The sequence below is a fragment of the Dipteris shenzhenensis genome, chromosome 33 (genome assembly GCF_047967505.1).
Source record: "Dipteris shenzhenensis isolate YYH24624 ecotype China chromosome 33, Dip_SZ_1.0, whole genome shotgun sequence".
In the NCBI taxonomy this organism is placed as follows: Eukaryota; Viridiplantae; Streptophyta; class Polypodiopsida; order Gleicheniales; family Dipteridaceae; genus Dipteris; species Dipteris shenzhenensis.
This window is the reverse complement of record NC_141628.1, coordinates 42,430,455-42,436,511: the sequence shown is the minus strand read 5'-3', so window position 1 is coordinate 42,436,511 and position 6,057 is coordinate 42,430,455.

The following is a 6,057-nucleotide window of genomic DNA, read 5'->3' as shown; positions in this document are numbered from 1 at the left end:
AAAGCTTCCATATATGGAATTAAGAAACATGTTGTAGTGGTACAACCACTACTTCCCATGCTTTCACTTTATGCAAGAGAAGAGAAGACAATGCTGAACATGATGGGATTATCCCCTTTAGAATATCCACGAGCCCTTGCTAGAGCTATATGGTATCCTTTGTGGCTAATATGCCCTAAGCATGAGCCTAATAGAGACCAACATGTATATCATGCTACCTAAGAAAAGATCATGATACATACACTCTCCAACTACCATCGCTTCAAAGTGTAGCAATATTGGATACCAACACTCTTCAATTACCGTGTCTTCAAAGTGTAGTGACAAAATTCACATAAGGTTGATAATTCAAAACAAGAAGCCTTATGTTGAAAATGTCTATTGAAATAGTATATGCACATATTCTATTATTTTACAATTGTGAAAGCTTTCAAGATGGAGTCCTTTTCAAAAACATCCCTGAAGGGAGGCAATTTTATTTTTTGTAAAAGCTTTTCAAGATGGTGTTTGTAAAAGCTTTTCAAAAGCATCACTGAAGTGAGGCAAATTTTATTTTTGTCCTTGAATATAGCAATTCAAATTGTCTTATGTTTGTTCTATTTTTGTCCCCACCCCCCAGACAAAGAAGGCCCTGATGTTGTCTTGTGAATTTCCCATTTGCGTTCATTGTATTCATTGTCCCAACCAATACTATCACTTGTCGATGGCACCTTTTAAATAATCTATGAAGAGGCTTGGTCTCAAATATGGTGCACCTTTTAAATATCTTGAAGAGGCTTGGTCTCAAACATGGTGGATGCCAACATGTTAACTTTTCAATGTTATTTGTGATTTGGCAAAAAGAGAGTGACTTGCTACTTGTGCAAGAAGCTTGGCAAGATCCACTTAAGATCAATACTTGATTGTGCTTAGCAAGTCAAAGTCTTGCGGATGAATTTCGGGGTCTACTAGAACATTGATTGAGATTATTTCCTTTGTCTCTTACACGGCACATCTTCTTTCTATGTGTATATGCATTCATTAAATAAGTTTATTTTAAACATTACATTAATTATAGTTCCTTATTATTGATCCAAATGGAATTTGCAAAGCCAAGGATTGAGCAATTGAGATCACTCCATCGAGATCTTCATCACCTATGTTTGACACATACATGAGTGGAAGCTTTTAAAGTGTTCACACCATGTCACATAGAGAAATTATGAACAATTTTCATAGACTACAAATTCTTTAGCATGCAAAAGGTTGGCAACCTAATTTATATCGAACAAGTGCACAAAGGTTTGCATTCAAAAAGAGATTTCATAATATTGTGAACCACATCAAAACCTTCTTTGACCAATGAGACGTGTGGCAGATAATAACCTATATACTTTATTACTGATAGGCTGATTGCACTTTTTGCCTCTTAAGCACCAAGCCTAGTCTTCCTCTTAACCACCAAGCCTAGCCTTCCTCTTCCAAAAATTCATTGTTAGCTAGAACTAAAAGCTTTTCACCATCATATACCAATCACTCTCTCAAATGTGTCTTAAAACTTAATTGTAGATAAGACAAACTTAATCGTAGATTCGCTTCTAATACATATACACATACACATGTTTCCATGCACACCCCCTTGCACAATGAGAAGTTGACTAGGATGCAAGACCAATGACCGAAGAATTTTGGAAACTTACTAACTCTCATTTACAAAGGACACCTTGAATCACATATAATCTACCATTTTAGCTTTTTATTTTCCATGTTGGCACTTATGCGCATCTTACGACTAGATCATAAAAATTGCCACCTTTTAGGTCTTCATGAATAAATTTTTTTCTCATGTGCCTTTTAGGCATTCGATACATCTCTCTCTCTCTCTCTCTCTCTCTCTCTCTCTCTCTCTCTTTGGATCTATTGTTGCGCTTTGGAACACCTACACACATCAACTAGTTATTGAATGCCCACAACATCTCCCTCCCTCCCTCCCCCCCCCTCTCTCTCTCTCTCTCTCCCTCCCTCTCCCGCTCCCTCCGTCCCTCCCCCCCTCCTCTCTCTCTCTCTCTCTCTCTCTGTCTCTCTCTCTCTCTCTCTCCACTCTTTGTAGTTGCTACATTTCTCTCCACTGTGCATTTTTTTTCAAGAGAAAGGGATATGTGTGCATGTGTGTGTCGGAGTGGTACACGCATGGGCGTGTGTGTGCATTTGTCCTATCAACTACCCTATTGAATCAATTCTCAATGTACTAGTAAACCAAATATAACCATATACCATTGCCCTTGACCCCGCATAAGTAAGAATAATCCACTACTATGCCGCCCCTTTGACAAAGTCTCAAAGTGGGAGTTAATTTACATACTCACATTCATGTTAGTAAATTGCAAAAGTACAACAATACTCATGACTAGTCTCCAATAGAAATTCCAATCCTATTTATCAATGTTGGAGATAATCCACCGTAGAGTACTCCTTGAAGTTGCCAAAAACGTATCTTCAAGCCTTAGATTTTTCAATGCGAACCCGATGGAGAGGTATGCTCACTCACCTAGCACCATCACAACCAAATGAAAGTTAAAACAATTCATTTAATCTACGGGAGTCCTAGGCTTCAATTCTAGCGCACAGTTGTTATCCGTGTCACTCAATCTAGATTAGCACAGTCAAATCTTGGCATTCTACTATTCAACAGTAATCCGAGGTTGGCAATTAAAGAGTTTAAAAAATGCTCATAAAATGTTAATGAAATCTAAGTAATAAGTAGGAATCTCAAGTAAATCATAAATTTGGGAGTTCTAACCAAGTCCAAGGGAATTCCCAAGGTTGAAAAATCCAAATACACCCTCCCTTTCCTTGATCTCCTATTGGCATTTTCTAGTTATCAATATCACAATTAAATTTATGCACATATCAAAGTGAGAGAAGATTCTTGAGAGGGTCAAAATTAAAGGACAACCTCCATGCTATATGTCCTTTTCATCATTCCGCACTTAAAATCATGCTATATTGTTGACTTCTCTTGATAAAATCCCAAATAAATTCCCATAAGGTAAAGAAATTCACTCTGAAAAGGAACCATGAAAAGGGCTTAAACTATGTATTATACATGACTTAAAACCCACTTTTAAGCATTTGCCATAAAGGTTTAACATAAGCCCTATAAGTCCAAGAGCCCAACAATCCTTGCTAACTGTTACAGGTCCAAGGTTTCAGGCTATTAAAATTTTTTGGAGACCCCCTAAAAGGCTGGTAAGACCTGCATTGAAACATCTAAGTACTAATCAGCCCCCAAGGAAAAGACATACAAATATGAAGTATAAAGTGTAATGTTGGCAATCAAAGTATAAAGTGTAAGCCAAGTCCATCCTAAGAGTAAAATATTACCCATGGAAAATTGCCTCAGTTAGGCACCTTCGCAGTGTCTAGTTGTCAAGTCATCAAGGAGAGGTTGGGCCTCTTCTAGAAAGATTATATGAGAGAATAAAATGAGTGAAGATGAAATTTTATAACGTTTGGAAGCAAGACAGGACACAGATCTCCATGATCTGTATTTTCACGAAGGCTCGTCACTTTGAGGCCATAAGTTAAAGAATACCAGTGGCCAAAATGTATCCTGGAATAGATTACATGCCCCCACATGAAAACTAATATGGGAAGAGAAATCACAAGCACTTGAAGGCTTCATTCTCTGCGGGTCCTTTCGCATTTCTTTGAGTAGGAATTGGTACTTTATAAAAACAAAATGAGATGGTGAAGACCGTGAAAAGTCCAGTTGTCCCCTCACTTGAACACAAACCATGAAAAGACTAGTTACTATCTGAGTTTTCATGAGGGGAAATATAGCTGAAGAATGTAGCTGAAGTGGTAATGACAAATGTAGCTGAAGTGGTAATGACCTAGTAGTTCATAGATGATCGTCATTCTACCATTGACAAGCAGACTAATAGCCCACAGATAATTGATAACATGCAACTGGTAGCTGGGTTGCAACTCCAAATAGGCTTGGTGAGAAGCGGGACACGAAGGGCAATGTTGGCACAGACAATCTAATCATGAACCGAGAGCCAGTAGTCGATGAAACATGGCAGCAAATGACGGGGGAGCATGCGTCTATGCTCATTTCAAACTGTGAAGGATCGACCCCATAACTATGAAGGCATGAGAAGTTTGTTGATCATCTCACTATAGATTTCGTGAGAGGGGTTTCTACAAAGTCTGGTGATAGAGGATCGTGGCTCAATGTGAAGGCAGCAAAGTAAAATACACAGTCGAGGTTCTAATATGAAGTTCTACCTCGTGGGTAATCGGAGGAATGCATCAAAACTTCCTATAATAAATAGGGCCTTGCTTGTCCCAGGCACTGCTAGTAAGGATAGACGATTCTCACCATAGGATGGACGGGCATGGCAGCTCCCATGCTTATGAATCACATAGAGTTTTAGGAGTATCTCTTATATAAGGGACTATTGAAGTGAAAGCTCACCAGCAGTATAGTATAAGGGCATTCTAGTGTTTCTATAGCATAGTTTTGCTGAGACTATTCTCATGTGACGAGTATATCTACATAGTCGTGAGCCTTGTAGGGTGGAGTTTCTAGGTCAAAGGTATCTATGTGCATAGTCACCCGAAGCAAAAGCATGATAACCATGCTTCTCTGTAGACAAGAAAAGCCCATGCTTCTTTGTAGACAAGACGATTAGTTTCGTTTCATGTGTTTAGAAACCTATGTCGCCAAGTGTGGGTGGGGGCTTCCTTATGCATCCCCTCAACATAAGATTGCATATGCACACCTTTAGTAGAGTGTTGTGTTGCTAGGATGCAGCATAGAGAAGCTAACTTCTCCCGCCTACTCATAGTACGATGTCGCTGTTGCAACCAGTGTCGCAATGATTAGCAGAGCTGTTTATAACGTCCTTGTTTCCTATCTCCTACTAAAGTTCAATTGTTGGCTTCGTTCATGAGCAATCATGTGTGTTACGTGCTTGTGAGGGTGAGCTACGACATAGATATGAGCTCCATGAGCTATACAGGAGCTGCATGGTGCACTTTTTTATCTCCGTCAGTTGTATAGGAGCCAAATGCCAAGATTGTAGACTATGGTGAAACATCCTAGAGTGGGGTGGGTCACTTTGCGAGCATTATTACTAGAAGAGGATCCCTGGAGCATGCTTTTCCATGGATGGTAGCCATGGGAAATCATTTTGTATGTGGTAAAATTTCCACCACACTTAGGTGCTTGTAAATGGGCTATAAGTTTGTATTTATGACTGCCAGCACTGGGATGGCCTTCTTCTACTTGCAGTCCTTTTGCCTCGATCATAGGAAAAGCTATTCACCCTCTCTCTCCTTTATTGGATGTGCTAGTTTCTCCTAGTTATTCATCCCCCTTTCTTAAAACTGCACATTACTCCTTCACCAAAGTCCATCACCTCTAATCTCCTCCTATAGTACACAATAATGTGGGCAGTTGTTGTACAAGTATCCTCTGCCATACATTTCCATATCTACCCACAATTGTTCCCTCTATATTTATTGAGAATCATTTTCATAATCTTAGGGAATCCCACTCTATATCTAGATATAAATATCCTCCAGTACTAGGGTGGGATTTAGAGGACATATCCTTTTTTAAAAATTGACTAAGTGGATGAATAAGTGGATGGACCTAGTGGATTACTAAGTGGATAGACCCAGGAGGGCTTTCAAAAATAATTCCATTAGTTTCTTTAAGTAATCCAAGGAGTAAATAGAAAATCTCCCAAGCTCCAAGTAGTGCTCCAAACCATTTCAAGGAATGTATACAAAGAGTCTATCACACTTCCGGTCTCAAACATTTCCTTTGTTGAGGCCAATAGTAAGGATGAGACCAGAGCACCAAGCATCTTTGCACTATCTGCCCCTTTTATAGGGTACCGGACTTCTCCAAAGATTGAAGTAGATGCTCTCGAATAGTGTCTTGGTAAATCTCTCCGTTAGAGCCAAGAGATACCATACTCCTTGCATTCAGTAGGTCTCTTTTTTGGCCAAAGTAATATGAAAAGCTTTAGTGTGATCACCTATTTCGATGGGCCATCTATA